General features: G+C 36.4%; 1 long non-coding RNA gene across 1 annotated transcript; it reads left to right on the top strand.

The window, feature by feature from the left end:
- The first annotated feature begins 10117 nt into the window (after positions 1 to 10117).
- Positions 10118 to 12586, top strand: LOC149685321 (uncharacterized). Its single transcript, XR_016384065.1, has 2 exons — positions 10118 to 10934; positions 12259 to 12586. It is a non-coding gene; the product is annotated as an uncharacterized LOC149685321 (long non-coding RNA).
- Positions 12587 to 24257: the final 11671 nt, after the last annotated feature.

Here is a 24257-nt window from a genome sequence, read left to right as displayed (position 1 = left end):
AAAGATAAAAATTCAGAGTGCGAAAGAGATGTTGTGGAAACCACTCAAATCTGCCACGTGACCCAAAAATATCTACCGCCAAACTAAAAATTCAGCCGTAGTGTGAACGGTCTACCGCTGGACGCCGGCGTAAGTTAAAATTACTACCGTCGGCTGCGTGATTTCCGCCGGGTTTTTTCGGTCGAGTGGGAATCTAGCTTTACTACTACTCTCTCGACTTGCGCATGTAAATCCCGTACAAATTATTCCTGATTATCGCCAACGCTTTAGGACTCGGAGAAGCAATGAACGCAAACAGATACTCCCTTGAGAACTTTAGGAAATAAAGTTCTCTGTCCCTTATTATAATATACTAGATAAACTTACATGTGAGTTTGGAGTTTTAGGGTTCATGTTCTGGAAAAACTCGTAGTTAACGGGTTCAATATGAATGCTGTACAAAAAATCTATAATTAGATTATGATATTTTTGCTTGCACTTAATACTACAACTTAAAACTACAAAAAAACTAACCTGGTATTATACATCATGGCCAAATATTTTTTAGTTTCTCTTAACAGGATCATAGCGTATTCCACTATTTCTTGCTCCTAATGTATTGGCATTAGCAAATAAATTGCTTTTTACAACATTGTATTATAAATGACGTATATTACGATAGCTTTAATAATTTAAACGATGTTAAAATATAAATATAACACGGTTCAATAAAAGGAGAATGTGATGTCACACATTTCTAGCATCCGATACCCTAGTCTTTTAAGTGTAACCAGGAGTTCATAATAACCCCCTTTGGGGGAAAGTACGAAACTAACCATAGAGCTAATGGTAAAAATCGCGAACAACAAGATTTTGTCGTTGCACATAGAAAGGACTAGCCTGATGATGGACACACAACTTTACAGTAGATTGTAGTGGTATCTATGGTCCTTGGTTTTCGTTCCCAAACTTCCGTTGGCTGGGATCTCCGTCGTTAAGAAAAATTATGACTATGGTGGACGTACAAACACGATGGAATTCTTATACAAAAGATACTGGGAATGAATTTGTCCAAACCATTTTAATTTAACCACGGAATTCTCACTCACACATTTCACAACAAAACATTAAAGATCATCGTTTAATTTTTGTGGAAAACTAGAACCCATCGAAAAGCCAGCTTCTTAGCCAAAGCTTAATTTCCACCACGCCGACAGACGCGAGCCCTTTTCGCTCCCAAAATCACAAGAGAAAAATAGTGCTTAAGCAGAAGTGTGGAAGTTAATGTGCGTGGGTGCTAAACATTGGAGTAACTATTTCCTTGGGAGTTAAGCGGTGTATAAATCCGCTGAGCTTTACGGCGAAACTTTGAGATTACGGGCTTTTTATTCGGTTTCGTACTTCCCCCCCGAAGGGGGGTTATTATGAACTCCTGGTGTAACGTATAGTTAAAGGACGGTCCAGTAGCTCTAAATTTTTAATTTTTCTCCTAAAATTTCACCTAATTTAATTTTATTCCATCCATTTTAGTTGAAGTAGTTGAACTGCAATTAATTAATTTATTAAAAACCGCGAGTATCAAGATGCAACCAAATTCAAAGTTCCACTGATTATCGCTCTGTTCAATGGGAATAAGTTTTACAACGATGCAAGAAATCAATTTCCGAATTTTTTTTTTTTACCCTTCCCGCTTTTTATGACACCTTCGCGAGCGGTTTTAAATACTCCGTTTTTCATGAAATTCCGTTAACTATCGTAATATACTTATATGCAAATTTGCTGTATAATTCATTTCAAGACGACACTCACTGCCAAGTATCCAAGTCTTAATTCCCTGAGGTTCAGGAAACTAAAGAAAAGGTATTAGATGTGGAAAATGTAACATACGTCAATTGATCAGAGAGGTAACAAGTTGGAAAACCAAAATATTATCTCTCCGAGGCCAGTGGAAGACTACCTACAAACTTTTGTAACTAGATATGTAATTATTGCTGTTTATTGATAAGCAAACTGCAGAAGCTATAATTATTCATTCATTCATAACAAGGTTGGCGTCTAAACACTATCCTTTCGTTTTACCTCAACAATAATGTTAGTTTGCCAGCTTGAATACCAGAAGTTGGATGAGTACTAGAAGTTTTGGGAAACCCAATTCCTCGCTCGACATGAATTTTTATCTCCAAAAATATGGGTCACTCCAAGCGGAATATGGAGGTTGGTCCTCAGCACAGAGGAGGTGGAGATAAAAGTTTTAGGCTAAGTATCAAATTTTGGAACTCTATCAATAATCTCTAGGTCTCCAAACACTCCAAAACTAGTTCACTAGTGCCAGGATCTATTGCCTAGGCCTGTGCGAGTACTCGATTAAAGGCAAGTACTGGATCGAGACTTGAGAATCAAAATTTTAGGACTTGAGAATTATTTCAAGTCCTCAAAAATCTTAAATATTATTGGGCTCAAGAAGGACTCGAACCGAGGCTTAGTGACTTAGCAAGTCCAAAAATATTTACCTTGAATTCGGTGACCCGGAAATTTTAGCAGAGCGCGGCATCTAGTGAGGTTTTATCGATTTATAATTTAGAGTAGACAGGTAATTGGACAAATATTTGCTCACAGAAATGCAGTTAAGCAAACCGAAAGTTAAAATTACTGTTTTTGCGTGTTGTTTTCGTAGGACTGTCCACTAGCCGAGCTGAGCGAGCTTTTTAAAAGCTCGGCTCCAAAATGATCGAGACGAGCCGAGCTGGCTCGGTTAACAAATATGTTTAACAAAAATTGCTACTACCAACTTAAGACCGGAGAACGCTCGGTAAAAAGTAAAGAAATCGTTATATGTTCACGGTTAGAGGCGAGAGACAGCAAATTTTCTCATGCTTTATTTCATTTAAAAATACAACGGAACCCTATTGATGGAGAGGAGTAAAAGGAAAGCACCATTTCAGTGACTAAGCTCGCTATCCGGCTCGCGAGTTTTAGTGGCTCGATGCCTATCGGCTCGGCTCGACCTTATAAAAGCTCGCTCGTTAATTAGTCAAGCCGCCAAAGTGTCGGCTCGAACTCGGCTCGCTCGTCACAAGCACGAGCTGGCTCGATCTCGTGTAAAGTCCTACGTTTCCGTAATTTTCACTATTTTATAAGTTATATACTTTTTTAGTAGATTTTAAATTATTCCTTTTTTTGCAATATAATTATGTAAAATTAATATTTTAATAGTATAAATAGAAATTATTTATCAGAACTCGACTAGCACTTGAAACAATTTACCAGGACTCGACACTGGCCTTGAAACCTAGTTCTGAAGCTGACTCAAGGACTCGATAGCATTTTGAAGACTCGACTCAAGATTCTATAAGAGCTTTTTTAGGACTCAAGACCCGACTAGAACCCTAAAAAACGGGTCTCGCACAGGAGTACTATTGCCATTGCTACAGCCCTTTAACTTCTAGTCCTCACCCTACTTCTGTGAATACTAAGGTGATCTATCTCTAACCGCGCTAGAAGAATTTAAACTAAGAATTGTTAACGAAATTACAATCAGACGCTCCGTGATCTTGTTGTCAAGACATGTGGTTCTATAAAACAACCTAAAATAATTCATTATAATGTTTGTCTAACTTTGGGTTCACTCTAAACCGTTAATACCTCTTCACAGAGAACATGAGAAATTCTAATTTTAATTCATCTCATATCGGACCTGTAGTGTTTACTTTTGAGTTCACTACGATCAACAAACAAACAGCAATGGAAGGAATGACATTAAGTAATTTTCTTCTTTATACCTAGCAACATCTAAATGAACGTTTAGGTTATATATTAATAGCTTAATTAATATACAAAGACCCATTTCAAATATTAATGTCAAAAGATGCTCTTGGAATATCAAAATGAAACAGAGCTTTATAGCTACAAAACTAATAAAGACATCGAAATTCCGAAACACATTTTTGGTTTGGATTGTGAAAAATGAAAATAATAGGGTTCTGTAGGGTTCCTTGACATATGAACACAATGCATAATTAGCAGTGGAATCTGTATTATTGCAAGGAATTATGATAGGCGTTCGATTTTCTGAACAGCTCGATGTATAAATTTAAGTGTGTCGCACAGTAGTTTTCGTGTTGATTTCTGATATTATCAGAAGAAAACCCAAGATTTTCTACCGTAATTGAGTTTACTGCTTTTTCTGAATCGACATCTTTTCTCTGCTTTATTTCAACTATATTGTTACTTGTCTTATATTAACTTTGGAGAGTTTCCATGATTTGTAACACAACTATTAAATATATGTATTGACCATAAGTGGATCATTTACAGCTCTCTCACAATCCAACAGTAGGTAAGGGACAACTTGTCCTTATTCACGCTCTTCTCTCTCAAACCTTCCCTCATTGGCTAACAACTGCTTCCGCTCGCTTGCCCCACTTAAAATTTATTTCGCGCCAAAATCATTCCCCTGGTTTAGTTCACAATTTCACATATACCTTTTCCGTTCAGTGCTGGGTGGAAATGCTGATGCACAAAGCTGTTATATCGTCCAGTATATGGTATGAATTCATACGCAATCTTCATTACTCATCCTATATTATCTTTGACTAAAGAAGTTTCAACTAACAGATGTTAAACTTAATTCAATAAATATATTTGGTATTAATTATTCCCCATTACCTTTTACTTAAACAAATCCTAGTTAAATTATTTTAAGAAATCATAACCCAAATATATTTCTCAACTTCTCTATTATTAACGTTTGACACCGGAATTTTCGAGAAATTGGAGTATATAAGGCGGTCTATTCCCATTAAATGATAAGAAAAGCCCATCATCATGAGCTTTTGGTGGACTTTACATTACATGAGGAGGCTAGGCTTTTCTCGTAACATTGGCTGAGAGATGAACTTAGATAATAGAAAATCAAGAATGATTAGTTTATTGGGAAATTGTTTGAACTTCTAAACTTAAAATGTAAAATGACGATTTTATGAATGACACTTATTTTTATTTGTTTTATTTTTCTACTAAGTTTTTTATCACATTTCAAAATAGGAATGTTACAACAGAACATGGGTTTTTTTACTTTTTTCAAACAACACTGATTCAGGTTGTTTTATAACATTTTAAAACTAGGAATAATATAGTGCACATTAAAACTAATTTATCCATATTTTCAAAATATGGCACTAATTTATTTATATATTTCAAATGTAGCACTATTATATTCCCATTTTTAAAATGTGGCTCTATTTTATTTACAATTATAAATTCCTATGTGATAAAATATTTCATGTTGTAATACTCCTATGCGATTAAAAAAATTATATTTTATATTTTAAATTTAGAAGTTCAAACGATGCTCTAAGATTCGAAAAATTCCTGATTTTTTATTTTATAACCTAATCCCTTAATCTCGAAGTTTTCCTGGGTTTAAAATTTCGCGGGTAATTCAGAGGTTAGAGGTTTGTAACGTTCTTTTGTAAAAATATATAAAAATAGTCGAGTATATAATTATTTTGAGAAAATATAAGAAATTATAAGTTTTGAAATAGCTCCAGATCTCACACGTTTACTTTAAATTCGGGCTTCAGCTGTCAAAACATGATATATGGGTCGCCAAGTTTACTTGGATCCATGCTCGGTAACTAAGCTTTTACTTGTGTACTGAGAGGGGATGGCCTGCTGGACAGGTAGTCGCCGCCATACACATTTAGCGACATTTATCTCTATCTGTTCTAAAATTAAACCGTTACACCCTTATTGGGGCTAATCAGTAAATTTATTGAAACAAAATATTTAAAATCCTTATTTGGATGGTTTCTTCCATGGAAGTTTTACGCGTTTAACATTATTTTTGTGCTTACATTGTTTTATGTTATTTGTCGGTATTAAATATTATGGTTCATTGGCAATTCAATTCGGACCCTTTAACTAGTTTAAGCCTACACACAAAACCCCTAGACAACATTTTATAATATTTTTCTTGCTCAACCCAATAGTGAAATTGACGCGAGTTTCCGGGCATTTAACTTGTGGCTGTTAGTTAACACAAAGTCTATTTCTTTTAGTTTTAAGGAGACTAACAAAAATCGCTACAGGTTTTACAAATCGACATCCATGTGTAGTGCCGAAATAAGCCAGGTCTCCCTACCCTGAGTACTCAGGTTTGTAATAATAATTTTGGCGAAGACGTGAAAGATACCAAAGCTTATCTTTTCCCTATGGTAACTAATGAAATACGAGGTGTGATAATGACCAATAGGTTCGAAGCTTTTCTTAAGAAACAATTGCTCATGTTTAACCAACACTTAGCAAATGTAGCAATATTATATATATGAAATGAAATTATCTTACTTCCATTTATAGAAGTTGGATCTGGGAGTCGTTGTGTAAGAAATATTCAGATCAATTGCGCTGTACTTCTCGTCCATTTCCGAGCCTGTTGCTCATGCAAGTGGCTCGCCAAATACCACTCGTATGTTCTTCATCTCAAAATTCACATATTGACTTATAACGTTTGTGGGAAATAAAAGCTGTAGCATATACAAAGCATAGCTACCAAATTGGCACACATTACTTATTTATCTAATACTTCTTAGCACTTTGATAAACCCTTTATTAAACACGACCGAAACACAAAGTTTAGATCTCGTTGATAAATATTTCCTTGGATTACATTACTGCAGTTTGTATGAAATAAAATTTTTTTGTTATATGAAAACAGCAAAACACAAAAACCAAATGCCTCAGACTCGGTTATTTGAAGATTCAAACGGATTTTGAAGGACGTTTCTGGCTGCTTTCAGCAAAAGAAACCCATCAATTGTAATTATATTTTGTAGGAGAGTGTTATATGAAGAGAAAATCCACATTCCTATAAGTTTGAGTCCAAAGTATTTCCATCATCTTCAAACTTTCGGTAGGGTCGATTCAAACGCCCCGATTTATTCGAAATTTATGCTATTTCTCTAGTAAATGAAATGAAAAACCAATTCCGAAAATTTCCCCAACGTGGCAGCATTAGTTACGCTTTTACCAAAACGCGAGGTTTTCTAGGAATAGTCTACCAAAAACTCTTTATCAAAATTTCTCTTCAAAATAAGATTTATAAAATGAACGTTTCAGTACGTACGACGCTACACACTTCGAGAAGAACGGTAAGTTACCTACAGAACATTTTTTATCAGCTGTCTCCCTTTTTTGTCCTTTTAATGTGCTAAGACGACATCTGAAACCTTTTCGATATAGTAAAATATTCAGTATCTGATGAAATAAATGTATAAGCGAGTAAACATTGAAATACGAGTGCATGTAAATGGATTGTTCCTGGAAACTAACAGCTAAAGCTAATTTAATAAAACGACTTTTCTACTTGAAAAACATTGGTATGAATAAATAAAGAAGTGTACAGTACGTTATTTTAGTGACTATGTGAAAATTACGAGGCGCTAGAAAAAAGTGTACTTTTTTAACTACAGCCCCATTCAGACGATGCTTTATGACTTAACTATATGAGTGGAAAAATGGATCCCCGATCAACGTTTTTATCACCATGTCTTTGGTACGTGAGTCAGCGCATTCAATTTTAATTCTATACACACCTCTTAACTAGTCTACGAAACTTATTTGTGTTGAATCATCTAATAAATCAAAAAGAAGAATCATCAAAATACTATAGGCCTTAATTGTAGGCCGAATTTGAGTTAATTTTGTTTTGCCCCTTGGTTTTAGCCTGCAAAATGTCTTCTCTTTTTCGTTCAAGTTGTGCTAAGCTGCAAATGTGTCATAAGTGGCATAATGACAACAAATATGGCTCTTTGCGTTTCAGTAATGCTTAGTTTCATAAGCAAGATTCGTTTTCACATTATCAATAAAGATTTTGGGTGAAAATGGTATTCGGGAGTTTTGAGCAAGTCCTAAAACCATTTTATTCATTGCAGTTTAAAACTATTGTTTTAACAACACCAATATTACGAATGTTTTGCTGGGAATAACGTTTTGTTGGGAAAGACAATTTTATTAAGTGTGCAACGTTTCATTCGTAAACGCGGAAACCATTAACATTGATATCCTATTTCTGTTCTTAACGTTAAAATTATTGGATATGGGAAAAAAAGGAAAAAGCAAATGCTCGTAAATCAAGGGGTCTAGAGAAAAGAAGGCGGCCGTGGCGAAAAAGATAGTTGTTTCGCCATTTTTTGGAAGGGGATCATTGCCAGAGAGCTCCCGAGATCCAAGGGGTCTAGAGAAAAGAAGGCGGCCGTGGCGAAAAAGATAGTTGTTTCGCCATTTTTTGGGAGGGGATCATTGCCAGAGAGCTCCCGAGAACCAGATGAACCGCTCTTTAATTTTGTATGTTAAAAGTTTGAAAGATTTTTCCTTGTAAATTTGGGTTGAAAAGATGGATGGATGAGTGAATCGAAGAAGTTTTGGGGAGCTTACTTCTTGCTGTTATGTTACTGTGTGTGCGAATAGAAGTGCAGGCTGCAAATAATCTCACACTCTTTCACCCTACCGATAGATGTAACTGCTAAAAGCTTCAAATCGATTAGAGAGACGCACTTAAAATTCCAAGTTCAAAATTTGCTTATATAAACTATGCCAGTTCTTTAGGAACACTTTTATTTCAAAAGTAGCAACAAGGCTTGTAGGTCAAAATAGCGAAATCCAAAATGTTGAAGGCAAGTCAGTATACCCTCTTTTTTGTATTCCCTGTTAAAGGGGATTATGGTCGGTGTTTTATCTTTTGCGTATGTATTGTAAAAAATATTTTAAGGTACCGTAAGAAATTCGCTATTTTTTACCTCTCCGAGTGACGTATGTCACGGAGAGGTTCTAATTTCGACGTGTCTGTCTGTGTGTCTGTCTGTCAGGCTGTTGTTATTGACTTACACCCCAGGGGACCGCGTTCGCAGTTTTCAAATCGGAGCAAACGTTTTCCCAAATTCCGGACCGCATTTACAGTTCCCGGAAATTTGGAAAATTGTATTCCACTTACCATGGCTATTATCCCTTCCCTGTCTAACACCACCATCCTCTGGCCATTTGTCCATCTCATATGGACACCAGTCTTTACCCACTGGCTTCTATAACCCACTATCATTGGGGCACTTTTTCCATGCCACATGGACACCAGTCTGTACACACTGGCTTCTACACACCACCATTTTCTGGTCTTTGTCCATCCCACTTGTACCAGTCTGTACGCACTGGCTTCTACACACCACCATCTTCTGGTCTTTGTCCATTCCACATGGAACACCAGTCTGTAAACACTGGCTTCTACACACCACCATCTTCTGGCCTTTGTCCATCCCACATGGACACCAGTCTGTAAACACTGGCTTCTAATCCCCACCATCTTCTGGTCTTTGTCCATCCCACATGGACACCAGTCTGTACACACTGGTTTCTACACACCACCATCTTCTGGTCATTGTTTTTGTCCATCCCACATGGACACCAGTCTGCACACTTGGCTTCTGCTCCATCATCATCCTTAAGGTTAAGACATACGCGGCGATCGGCCAGGGTTACGAGAAACGTCCGGCCTCCCTAAGGTGGGGCTTCCACCAAAGGTTCACGCAATTGCGCTGTTCTTATCCATAGCTGCGATTCGAAACCCTTATATACTACCTATTTGAGTAAGGCGTATGCTTCATTTCAAACGCCAATATTAGTCAAGTCTCTTAAGAATTTTTAATTGTTCTTTTTAAAACGATGTAACGTTCAATAAGGCGAACAACTAATGAAGAAAATATTAAATATTAATTATATTTATTTTAATATTTAAGATAGTGACCCATAGGCGGCCGGATTAGCCACGTCGTAATAAATTTTTCTAATTTTAGCGTCCATGTCTTAACAAGTATAAATAACGACTAAATGGTTTCCCAATAATCAACTTTATTTAATACACACAAAGGTATTTTATAAAAACAATATCAGTTAAACAAATACGCTATATCAGTACATTTATTTTAATAGCCATAAATCAAGGCATTCTTTAAATCGGCAAAACTGTTGACAAAATAAGCGTAAATATCCTCTTGATCCTCGATCCATCCGTGTTCAGTCTCAAATTGATGCAAAATTTTCTCACGATCCAATTGAGGAAGCGCTTCGTGCAAATTACGTTCGACTCGATCGCTGAAATTTGTGTCAAATTCCGAGCAGCTTTGAGAGTGGCATATTTGTTTTCGACACTCGACGTTGGCGCAAGTGGAAGTGACGTCAAACAAAGTGGTAGTGAGCTCGTTTAAAATTAATTCGCGCATGCGACAGACAGCTATCCCTTTAGCTTTGAGATCCTCGTCAATCAGCGGCTTTAAATCAATCAATGTCTGCCATCCTGTTTTGTTCAGGCTGAATCCTTCGCTGGTGCTAAAGTTCAGGAAATAACGACTGCCGCTGCCTCGTTCATAGTATCGAAGATCGATTATACGTTCATCTTTCGAGTTGACGAAGCATTCCAGCTTGAGGCGCTCTTTGACGGGCAACCAAATATGATAGCGAGGTATTTTTCCGTCAAAAAAGGACGTGAGTTCATTTTGAAACCGAAACAAAGCGTACCAGGCGTTAGGTTTTAATATAGTTTTTGTACGCGTATCCGATCTTTGAATTAATATTTTAGGTTCAATTGACTCAATGACGCAAATGTCGAGCTTTGGCGTGACGGTGTGTACTGGGTGCATATTGGCTCGCGACTGATATTGTATTTATAAAGTTTTAGTCTTTTATACGTTGGGGTGATTATAAATAATTTCTCTGTTTTTAGATATTATTAATTGGTTGTTTGGAAATTCGGCCATGACAATACACGTGACGTTTTCGGTTAGCGGAGAGCTAAATCTTAACGATAATCGCAAGTTACCAGTCTGGGGCATGGAATTTAAACCTAACGAAGCGAGGTGTTCTCTACTCAAATCAAAAACAACGACAAAAAAGCCCTTCTTATATAAATCGTAAGAAATTATATTTCCCCGGTCAAGACCTAATATCTCGAGCCCCTCGAATAAAGAATTGTAACATCTAACGTATTGATCGTCGTCAAAATTAGGCGTAAAGGGAATATCAGGATAATTTTGAGAATTTAAAGAGAATTGCATGAAATCGAGTTTGAAATGTTGGAGATCCAGGGGGTTGGAAGTTGCTTCCCCTACAAATTTTTTATTAGTAACGAAAGCCACGACAGTTCGCGAGGGTAATTGCCCCGTAAACAGGCTGTCCCTAATAAAATCTTGCGTTCCGGTGGTTATTAAGAAATTTTTCATAACAATAGAGTTTACTTCGTAGCGAGCGTTTATTCCCGAGTTTAACATCTGAGCGTGAGCTAGCTGCAGCTCTGGATTAACCTCAATTTCGCGCGTAAACAAGGTGCATTCCGTTAAATCAATCTTATACTTTTTGCCCTGCTCATTGTGAATAATAGCGAAATCCGTGGAGCTTCGATGAAGTCTAATTCGCACCTCGATATTATCTAGTAAGAATTTGGGCGTTTTGAACATATCCAGAAATAATTCGCCAATTACATCGCACGTCTTTGATTTTGCCACGCGTTTAGCGCGACGACCAATACCATTATCTTCTTTGTTAATATTGGCGTCTGCTAAAGCCGTCGCCGGATCGATAATGGTATCCAAATAATATAACATAGAAGTTAACCAGGAATTGGCCGCCGTTTGTCCATAATTTAAAAGTATTTTAAAATAGGCCATATATGGGTACATATTATTAGGTTGCTGGATGGCAACGCCATTAAGAAATAATTCTACTTGACAAAATAGCGAGGCAATTATTAAATTTGTTACCGAGACTTTCTTTTCCGCATCTGGAACGGCCGTGCCGTCCTCGTGTAAAACGCGAAATTTTAATCTCAAAAGAGTTTTAGTCAAATCATGATAATTGTTTGAGGGAGGAATGATAAATTCTACATATTAAGCATTAGTTAGTGGGGCAATTGGATAATGAGCAGTCGTTTTAGTCCCCACAATATTATTATTCACCACTGGCTTTTCAAATATTTCAAAATCGGATAGAACACTTTCGTAGGTCGACATGTTTAGTCTAGAAAATCGCGTTTAGTGCGTCGCTTAACACGTTTGCTCCGGCTTGTTTTAGCAGTCCTCTTTCGTTTTCGACCCGTCCCGCTCTGAGTGTTGACGAACCGGTCCACGCCTTTATGTAGTAGTGAATTTATAGATTGTTTGACATTTCGTTTAATAGATTCACGTGGTGATATGGTGGGGTTTTGTGCATCGCTAATTACTCTACTCGTTAACCCAACAGCTTCGGACGCTAGCGTACTAAGGGCCGGCCTAATAAAGGGTGTAATTTTGCGCAATAAAGAATTAAAGATGCCGCCAACACTAAAACGACCCCCCGATTGGAAAACGTTCGCGTGTAAAGCCGGAAGGGACGATCCTCTTTGGAAATACAGAGTGTATCTATTAGGCACCATTGCTCCTGTTCTATTGACGTCGACGCCTAAAAAACAGTTTAATATATACTTTGCCCAAATTAAACGGAATATTTTCCCCGTAATCGGATTTCAATTCAATTTCAATTTCTTGTATATCGCTGGTTGAAATTGGATAAAAGTCGATATTATTAAATATTTCCTGGTTCTCCTCGTCTAGCAGCGAAAAAGCCGGCATTTTTATGAAACGTAGCAGAGGAGCTTGACCACCACCCACCACTTGTTGACGGATAATATTGGTATAAACAAACATGGCATCGACGCCTCTCATGATATCAGCGGGATACTCCGAAGTCTCGTTATTGAGATACCGATCCAATTGATTACTACTAAAACCTAGCAATCGTCCCAGGCCTCTTCCGGGTGTTGTTTTGGGAAACAAAATTGAGACCGTATCGTTCAGTTTTGAAACCGTCACGGTTCCGTCTACATTCTGCCAAAATTTTAGACTTTTTCTATGCGTCGGCGACATGGCTTCGCTCATAGCACTTAAAACATCGCTAATATGATAATAAACCCCGGGAGGAATCTCGCACGCGTAATTGTCAACTCGTTTGCCTTGAAGGTTATCTTGTTGATATCCGGGTAGGGACGGCTGGTCAGCCATATTTGGATCTTCTGGAAATCTATCAACATCGTATTCGCTAGTCCAAAAATTATTAGCCTCTGTCAGTGTCATTGATCTCAATCGGGGGTTCACCAACGCTACACCCGAGTGGCTATGTTGCAAAACTTCTCCCTCTTCGGGAATGTTAAATAACTTGGCCATCGGTCCAGATACCGATACGCGAACACCTCGCTCTATTTCGAGACGCGTGTAGTATCTATTTTCTGGCGCCGTTTTGAGAATAAAGATTTTAAAATGACGGCGAGTCATAAATTGCTGAACTTCTAATAATTTGTTAATCACTTTCAAATGTAGCGAAAAGGGGATTACCGCACCGGTCGGGGTAAGATCACAGGTATATTCACGCGCCGGTATTTTGATTTTCGTTGTCTCCGTCTTTGTAAAAAGATACATTAATGAAAAGTGGACGCGATATGACACGCCTGTACTGTTAGTAGTTTTAAAATGCGTAAAATTACGCTCTAGAGGCCTCTTGGATAGAAACGTCCCCCCAACGTATTCATTTTCTAAATTTAATATATCCTGCAAATCCGGCGAAAATTTCATTTCAATTTTTGCCGGACAATGGACTCTAAAATAATGCTCCGCTCCTTGTTTAATAACGCTAAATTCAGCATTGTGCAATCTTAAAGGATCGTGGTTGTTCGAGCTTATTTTGAGCTCTTCGGCGATTTCATAATAAATTTTAAAATCATCCTCCAAAGATTGTTTCGCTTTAAACTCGCCTGACACCGAGAACAATAAATAAATCCATGGTTCCTCCCCGGCGGTATAATGCTTAATGGTTCTATTGACTCGATATTCTAGATAGGCATTGTTTTCATTTATGGTATATTCTTGTATCGTGAGGCTTAAGGGACCGCATTGCTGCTTTCCGGTATAATATTTATCTGGGTCGAGGTTGAGCAATTTAGCTAATTGGGGAGAAAATTTAATTTCCACCCATTCCGGTGTTTTGAAATTATACACGATAGCATAGCCCCAATTATCTACTACGTGATATGTGAATTGAATTTTATTTATTACTAATTTTTCTAAAGTGTTGGCTACGGCTCGATAAAGCCCTTCGGCGTTTTTCTCTGGCGTTTTACTGGCTTTAAAAGTTTGAGGTAAGAACAATATTTTATAGTTATCATAATCTTCGGGGTTAATCTGCTTAGGCTTTTCAGAGATAATTGGCTCGGGTTTTTTCTTTGGCGGATCAACCGGCTGCGGAAACAATGGTTTTTCATCAACCGATGGTGGGGAGGGGGTCGGTAATACGGGTAGCTCAAAAGTAGAGGATGTTGTAGAGTCTGGAGATTTTGAGAGATCAGGCTTGGATAGGTCAAGTTTCGCCTTTTCCTTCCCCTCATCAAGGTTTAATTCCCCCCCGTCATTAATGTACACCCCTTCGATAAATTTACTTTTAAATAGATCGGATTCTTTATACAATATTTTTGGTTCCTCAAAATTAATAATGCAGTTTTTTGCATTAATATCCATGATATGATTAGCCATGCCATTTTTTAAATCACCTGTCTTTATACAATATTTATGTTCAGACATTCTTTCTTTTAGAGGACGTTTTGTTTCCCCTACGTATTTTTTATCACAACTACAATTAAACTGGTATACTACACAACGCTCATTTTTTATGTTACTGTTACGTTACTTTTTTTGGCTATTTTTAAATATCTGTTTTAAGTTTACCCCCATTTTTGACACTACTCTAATATTAAATTTACTTTCTAAAATCCTATTTACTGACTCGCTTTTATTTTTCACATATGGTAACACTAGAGTTGGTTCTGTTTTTTTAATATTATTTTGAGGTCTTAAGTCGTGAGAGCCAAAAATTCCAGAAATCAAAGGCTTTGGGTAACCGGAACTAATCAGTTGTTTACTGATAATATGTTTGTCACTTTCTGGTGTGTCAGAAATGTATTCAATTCTATGTTTTAAACTTTTAACAACCCCAAGTTTTATTTTATTACTATGATACGAATGAAAATTTAAAAATCTATGACAATGGGTAGGTTTCTGGTATAACCCACACTTAAGATATTCGTCCGAGGCTAAGCGCTCTACTAAAACATCTAAAAAAGGGAGCTTGCCAACCTTTTCTTCCTCTAATGTAAATTTAATCGAGTTATCCAAAGAATTAACAAAATCGAGTAGTTTAGTTATTCCCCCTCTAGTATTTTGGAAAATTAAAAAAATATCATCTACATATCTTAACCATAGTTTGATATGGCGACTGTTTCTATTGGAAGATAGGATCTTGGATTCTAAATATTCCATGTATAGATTAGCTAGAAATGGAGATAATGGGTTACCCATAGCCAGTCCCCTAGTTTGGGAGTAGAATTCCCCTTGAAAAGTAAAAAAAGTGCTATCACAGCAAATTTTTCCCAGGTTTAAAATAGAATCAAGACATAAGTCTGTTCGTTTCTTCCATTCTGAATCTGAATTAAGTCTCATACTCAAGACCTCTATAACGCCATCAATAGGCACATTTGTGAATAAACTAACTACATCTAAACTAAACATGCGATCAACCTGTCCTAATTTTACCTTTCTAATTTTATCTACAAAATCGTATGAATTGACAACGTGGTGGGAGGTATTACCTACAATAGGGGATAAGATATCGTGCAAGCCAATACGTCGGGCTATCCCGGGAAGATACAATTGGGCGCAAGGGGCAGTTGACCTTGTGTATCTTTGGTAAACCATAGATGAACGGGGTTTTTAAGTTGTTAGAGATCAATCTAAAATACTGCCTACTATCAAGTTCTTTCTTAGAAATACAGTCTCTAATCTTTTCCCTGACGATTTTATCTACCTTGACTGTTATATCTCTATTTAGTTTAACATAGTCCCCAGAGTTATTTAACAAGTGAAACATTTTTTCATTGTAATCACAAGCATTTAACACCACTACTCTACCACCTTTGTCCGCACTTGCGGCCACGTCCAAAAAATTCACATCCTTTTTGTAGGGAACAAAGCCTAAACCCTTACTTAATAAGGTTTCTTCCACGCGACTTAACGTTTTATCAGACAGATTAAAAATCTTCCCATCAGTAACATTAGAATTATTTAATTTTTCATAAGCTAATCTTAAATGTTTTAAATTTAGAGCCTCAAATTTTTTAATATGAGAATGTTTCTTGGATTCGAACTCACTTAAGTAGTCATCATGGATGAGGTTAAGGAGAAAATTAGCTGACTGGAAATCCACAGTTCTGTAGAGCATATCCGTTAAGTGTTCAATTTCTTGCCGTAACAACTTCCTACGGTTTGATTTTTACATCAATAAAAAGTTTGATTTTATCCATGTGTTTCCTCCGTTAAAATTTTTATATTATTTCACCATGGTATTTAAAAATAAAGTCGTTATTTATGATTATCTTCACAATCGGAAGGATATGTCGCTGTTTTACCGCCTTCGGTTTAGTAAACTTAAGTTAGCCTCCGCTTCGAACCAACTGGTTTTTCTTCAAAAGTGCAAGAATTTCGGACTCACCCCTAATGGATTTTGCCGTTCTCCAAATCTTAATTTCATTGCCAACAAGAAAGTGGTATCTGTGCAATCACAACTACATAAACAAGTTCTACTACAAGCGATCAGAGTACAAAGGAACCGTAGGAAGTTGTTACGGCAAGAAATTGAACACTTAACGGATATGCTCTACAGAACTGTGGATTTCCAGTCAGCTAATTTTCTCCTTAACCTCATCCATGATGACTACTTAAGTGAGTTCGAATCCAAGAAACATTCTCATATTAAAAAATTTGAGGCTCTAAATTTAAAACATTTAAGATTAGCTTATGAAAAATTAAATAATTCTAATGTTACTTATGGGAAGATTTTTAATCTGTCTGATAAAACGTTAAGTCGCGTGGAAGAAACCTTATTAAGTAAGAGTTTAGGCTTTGTTCCCTACAAAAAGGATGTGAATTTTTTGGACGTGGCCGCAAGTACGGAAAGTTTTTTAAATAAACAACTTAATCTCTCGGATAAGGAAAAACAAGAAATTAGATTTATCATCAAAACTAACTTTAATTCGACCAAGAATAACTCTGCTGCAAATAATTTAACCACCGGTGAAAAATTTGCTCTTAAAACGTTAATGCTAGATAGTTCTATAAAAATTTTAAGTGCGGACAAAGGTGGTAGAGTAGTGGTGTTAAATGCTTGTGATTACAATGAAAAAATGTTTCACTTGTTAAATAACTCTGGGGACTATGTTAAACTAAATAGAGATATAACAGTCAAGGTAGATAAAATCGTCAGGGAAAAGATTAGAGACTGTATTTCTAAGAAAGAACTTGATAGTAGGCAGTATTTTAGATTGATCTCTAACAACTTAAAAACCCCGTTCGTCTATGGTTTACCAAAGATACACAAGGTCAACTGCCCCTTGCGCCCAATTGTATCTTCCCGGGATAGCCCGACGTATTGGCTTGCACGATATCTGGTCCATATCTTATCCCCTATTGTAGGTAATACCTCCCACCACGTTGTCAATTCATACGATTTTGTAGATAAAATTAGAAAGGTAAAATTAGGACAGGTTGATCGCATGTTTAGTTTAGATGTAGTTAGTTTATTCACAAATGTGCCTATTGATGGCGTAATAGAGGTCTTGAGTATGAGACTTAATTCAGATTCAGAATGGAAGAAACGAACAGACTTATGTCTTGATTCTATTTTAAACCTGGCAAAAATTTGCTGTGATAGCACTTTTTTTACTTTTGAAGGGGAATTCTACTCCCAAACTAGGGGACTGGCTATGGGTAACCCATTATCTCCATTTCTAGCTAATCTATACATGGAATATTTAGAATCCAAGATCCTATCTTCCAATAGAAACAGTCGCCATATCAAACTATGGTTAAGATATGTAGATGATATTTTTTTAATTTTCCAAAATACTAGAGGGGGAATAACTAAACTACTCGATTTTGTTAATTCTTTGGATAACTCGATTAAATTTACATTAGAGGAAGAAAAGGTTGGCAAACTCCCTTTTTTAGATGTTTTAGTAGAGCGCTTAGCCTCGGACGAATATCTTAAGTGTGGGTTATACCAGAAACCTACCCATTGTCATAGATTTTTAAATTTTCATTCGTATCATAGTCATAAAATAAAAATTGGGGTTGTTAAAAGTTTAAAACATAGAATTGAATACATTTCTGACACACCAGAAAGTGACAAACATATTATCAGTAAACAACTGATTAGTTCCGGTTACCCAAAGCCTTTGATTTCTGGAATTTTTGGCTCTCACGACTTAAGACCTCAAAATAATATTAAAAAAACAGAACCAACTCTAGTGTTACCATATGTGAAAAATAAAAGCGAGTCAGTAAATAGGATTTTAAAAAGTAAATTTAATATTAGAGTAGTGTCAAAAATGGGGGTAAACTTAAAACAGATATTTAAAAATAGCCAAAAAAAGTCACGTAACAGTAACATAAAAAATGAGCGTTGTGTAGTATACCAGTTTAATTGTAGTTGTGATAAAAAATACGTAGGGGAAACAAAACGTCCTCTAAAAGAAAGAATGTCTGAACATAAATATTGTATAAAGACAGGTGATTTAAAAAATGGCATGGCTAATCATATCATGGATATTAATGCAAAAAACTGCATTATTAATTTTGAGGAACCAAAAATATTGTATAAAGAATCCGATCTATTTAAAAGTAAATTTATCGAAGGGGTGTACATTAATGACGGGGGGGAATTAAACCTTGATGAGGGGAAGGAAACGGCGAAACTTTGGGGTGAGTTCGATAAAAAACTCTTGTATCCGAATAGAGAGAGGTTAAAAAACTAGTTTTTTGTTAGACCTAATCTGACTATATATATATATTGTATTATTTTAATTTGTGTCGTTAGTTTGATAAAGACCCGCGGGTCGAAAGCTCACGCTTGTATTTTTTTGATTTTTACATCAATAAAAAGTTTGATTTTATCCATGTGTTTCCTCCGTTAAAATTTTTATACTATAGCTACATCTCACTCACTCTATTTAGACACGCCTCACTCACTCTATTTAGACACGCCTCACTCACTCTATTTAGACACGCCTCACTCACTCTATTTAGACACGCCTCACTCACTCTATTTAGACACGCCTCACTCACTCTATTTAGACACGCCTCACTCACTCTATTTAGACACGCCTCACTCACTCTATTTAGACACGCCTCACTCACTCTATTTAGACACGCCTCACATCCCTGGGTGTATCGCATATCTCCTTTTCCTTGTGATTTCTTGGGGCAACTTGGGTTTGGAAAATTATATTTTCTGCAAAGTGCTCACAATGTCAATTATGTTAATCGCTTGGTTTGATATAATTATGAGAAATTTTGGTAAGGCGTTAGAAAATAACCTTCGACATTAAAGGCGCAAAGGCTTAAGCGTGTTTGATGGTTTTAGAACGCCGTGCTTATTTTGTTTCTCACAAACACAATTATTTTTGCCATTAAAGTTAGGGGCGGAGAGTGTTGACTATATTTTTGAATATATAGGCCTAGTAACGCAATTGCATATTTCTCTCAGTGTTTCTCTATATTTGTACTCACCTGTAAATAGAAATAAGACGTTGCCAATGTTATGGATAATTGCGAGAAATTTCGCCAACTGTTTTCAAAATGCGTGATAGTTTCTAATTTATATGTAAGTAAGTTATAGCTTTTTCAGTAACTGTGTCGTTTTTCGCAATCGACTAGATTTTACTTAAACAATTTGCATTATAAATTTTTTATAAGTACTGAGTTAGTGCCACTGGAAGTTAAGTAATAATTTCAGGTAGCCTAACATTATATCTTAAAAGGACGGCCTTTTTCTAAATATAAAAGGAAAAATATTAAAACAAAATAAATTATCTCTTAGTACAAAATAAATAGCATTTAATTAGTCTTAAAAATAATCAAGGACTGCTGCACCATCCGTCATTGGTTCAGTGGCGTCTGCTAAACCGAACCTACCCTTCTCTCAGCCTGTAAGAATTAAACCAATCCCGTAGGGGTAAGTGTTTCGATTTAGCAGAGGCCACTGATCCAATGGCGGATGGCGCAGTAGTCCTTGATTATTTTTAAGACGACTCAAATACTAATTCTTTTGTAATAAGAGATCTTTTTATTAAAATTTTTCTTTTTATACATAGAAGGGTATAATGTTTGTTACCTGAAATTTTCCTTTAATCGCACCATTCGTGTTGTTAAATGGCGTGACACGAAAAACCTAAGGCATATGTCAGAAACTCGTTCCTACAAAATATGTATTAAGGAAATTAATATTTAACAAGACGGTGTACGGTATTGAGTAAGGCTATGAAAACTACAAGGAGCCTTTACAATTGAGATGAATTTCGTAGAGAAACAATGTGTGAAAATCAGACGCTTACCGTAGCCGCCAATGACGTAAGCACCTTAAATTTAGGTTAATTTTTCTAAAGTTCCCTTGTTTAATAATGTGTTTTAAATCCATTTCATGGCAACAGCACATAGCCTTCCGATTTCGGACCGAGAAAGACGGGAATCGCGAAGTTAGCGGACGCGGCTTCTATATCTTGCAAATTTTGTCCAAAATCAGGGGCGTGCCAACCTTTATACGGGAGCGGGGGCAAAATCCCACACTGGTAGGGAAAGTTGTGCAAAAAATTTTGCACTTGTGTAAACAATTTTGAGCCACCTTAACCTCTTTCCAAACTCATACAAGAGCAAAAATTATTTTGCAGTACTTCAATGTTGTTCCAAATGATCTAAGGCTATACAATATCTCGCATGCACTATAATCTACGAAGAGGTGCGCATGAACGTGAGAATTAACGCCTGACCAATTCAATACTCGTGGGATATAGTGGCTACGATTCTATAAAGTGCCATTTCTAGTTGAGCATACATTTTTCTCTTCTCGTACATCGTAGAAAATAGTAAAAATGCAAAGAAAATATGTCTTCTGCCTACCTATTCTTTCCAAATATGATAATACAATAATTTGAAGCGCTATCGGCTATACACCCTTTCTCTCTTGAAGCTGGCAGTTAATCAGCTCTATGATTAGCCACGTACGGTTATATGCGAAATAATTGCAACACTATACTGTATACAAAACCGTGGTTGCTATAGCTATTATGTCTATACAGTATGTGTAAACAAAAACTGGTGGAAGTCAGGTACGATATATTCTCGAGACTATCAAACAATGCTAAATTCTTCATTTCCAGGACTAGTTCAAAAATGATTCTACATTTTTACAATCTCTTAGGATATGTTTCACAATTCTTTTTACAACCTGAGCTTTATACTGAACTTCAAAAACGTCCTCGAGCGACGATTATTGAACTATAAAAGCTGGCACTTTTACCAATCCCATTTACGATTACAATATATATTTATAGAATTACGTGCACTGTCTAATCGCATGCATCACACTTAATAACTGGGACTCCATTGGTTATTACATAACTACGCGGAGTAAAAATTGAAGAACTCCAAATATATTTATAAATATTACGAACATGTTAATGATTAAGACCTGTATTTTCTTAATCACTTCCAAAAACTGACTTCCTCTCACAACAATTGTACACTGGGTAATGAAAATTTCACCTTCAATGAAATTTTTTACTATTTAGACTCAGTCACCAGAGCGGGGGCGATGCCCCCTCTGTAAAATTAGAGCGGGGGCCTTTGCCCCCGCTGCCCCCGTGGTTGGCACGCCCCTGTCCAAAATCCTATTTTTCAAGTATCCAAATTGCTTTTACGTGGAATTTTGAAATTGCACTTTCCTGGCGTTTAGGATATTTTACCCATAAAGCCTTTCGACCTTTTTCATTCAAAATATTCAGTTTTGTTTTGCACCTGAAATTCCCCTGTTTATATAATATTTATTGCGTTATTGTTCATATATTGTGTATTCGATGTAGATTTGAAATTGTAACTCCTGAAGATGGCCAGTGGGGAGTGTGTAATCTAAGGCCAATCATTGCACTGGACTTGTGGGAATGGTTGCACGAAAGGTACAATATATTTTTAGTTAAATGGAGGTAAACAAACAGGAACTGGTTAATTAATCGGCTTAATCCCCCAAAACGTATGTTGGATTATTGCAATAACGAGATAAGTATCTTTATTCGACTCGTGGGTAAGCTAATAATGCCAGATATTTCGATAGTTTATCTTGCCTTATCTTTCGTACATCCTTCCTCTAAATTTCTAATTCCACCACCATGATTAATGTAAAGCTGTTACAGTTCTATATTATAGTGACTTGCTAATGGCTTGAGATATTTTAACGATTTGGGAAGTTTCATTTTCCTTCGATTTAATTTTTAACTTAGATTTTAACGCTTTAATCATTGGTACATTCACAGGAATCTAGAATGGCACTTTCAACATTAACTTTATCGCTGGATCGCAAACCATTTGTTGATTTTTCATATCCGTATTTCCAAGATGTAGTGACGTTTGTTACTAAAGCACCCAGCGTTAACAGAGTGACCAATACGTTCTTTCTATTTGAACCTTTGAAAACTGAAGTATTATCCCATTAAGTTAAGGATCAATTCTTATTATAAATAAATTTTTCTTTCTGGCAGGTTTGGATATTAAGTTTTTCATTCTTGGCGACGATAATTTTGCTAATCAAATTTGCAACTTGGTCGTCCAAGGAAAATAACGTTTTCTGGATTATTGTGAAAATAACAATACGTCAAGGTTAGAATATCAATCATGAGTAACAAGTTATTCGAAAAAGAATAGTCTTCATTAGAAGTTTCTCTTTTAATTCGAAAGAGCGTAAATGATTCGATCAATTACTTTTTATTGCGTGTTAGGCCTATTTTAAAAGCAATTGGCGTGTTATGGTAGAAAATTCAAATTATCGTCTAGTGCCACTGTGCAAACTCTTATCGGTTTACTTTATCCAAGGAGAATGTATAAGAGAGGAGACTCTGAGTCAGACAAAAGGCACGTAGCACCCCGTTTCTAAAACGGTTCTGTGCCGTTCCCCGGTTACCATGGTTACCGCTACCCCCACCCCCCACGGCAAGAGAGTGTACGATCTGGCGCATGCGTTCATGCCTCCTTGCTCTAACCTCATGAGTTTGTTTATAATTTTAAATAACCCTCGTTTCCAACAAAAAACACGTGACGCATGGCTTAACCAACGGCATGCGCGTCACTGTATGGGGTATCTGCCTCGTTCTTTAACATCCCTCTTTCCAGGACAAGTCTGTTGTAAATCCTCCTTGCTTCATCACTTGTATCTTCTTTATTATTGTAGATGAACGCGTAATTCCTGTTTGAAATATTCCTTATTTTTAACACCCGTTCGATTAACAAAAGAAATTTTTCTCTGACATTCTGTTTAAAATAAGGAATTCAAAGTACCGAAGATCAATGGCAATCAACGAGTTTAATCCTTCTCATTAGCACTATTTTATTTTTCGGAACTTTGGAATCTTTCTACGGGTTTTACTTGACTTCGACTACGAGTTTGTCTCCCGTCACTTTACCAATTGACACCTTCGAACAAATGGCTCAATTAATCAAATCACAAGGTTACGTTGTCAGTTCGGTAAAAGGCAGCGCTCTCCATTACAGTATTATGGTATGATATAGCAGAGTGCAGGAAAATTTGTATGTTATCAATTCAAATCACCCTTTAAATTTAGACTTCCGACATCGACTATTTTAACTTATTCGCTAATTCGTCTGAAAAAGGCGATTTCAAATTACCAAAAACGCCAAAGGAAGGGTTAAATTTAGTTTTACAAAAATCGTACGGTTTTATTATGCCGAAAGACACTCTGGAATCCACCATCTTGGACATGGGATTGCCACCCGAAGCCTTTCACTTTGCCAATGAGAATCTATTCGTCGATCAAATGGCCGCCGCTTTTCATAAATCGTTACCGTGCAAAGATGAAATCGATAAATGGTGTGATCTTATTGCACTTTCACTTTCTTTGCCTTTACTTGATCTAACCTTGTTTTTAGGCTAAGTATTTTATCGTGTTCAGGATTGATACAAAAATGGGAATCCGACGATTCAGGATTTTTATCGACGAATAAAAATGAAACGGAAATTAAAAGGAGTGACGAAACAAATTACATCAAAATGGACGATCTCAAATTATTATTTTACATTTTAGCAGCGGGATGGATCTGCTC

The sequence above is a fragment of the Phalangium opilio genome, unplaced genomic scaffold, assembly GCF_054372755.1.
Source record: "Phalangium opilio isolate 3A_F unplaced genomic scaffold, DU_Popi_V2 ptg000032l_1, whole genome shotgun sequence".
NCBI lineage: Eukaryota > Metazoa > Arthropoda > Arachnida > Opiliones > Phalangiidae > Phalangium > Phalangium opilio.
This window is presented reverse-complemented; position numbering and strand designations above follow the sequence as displayed.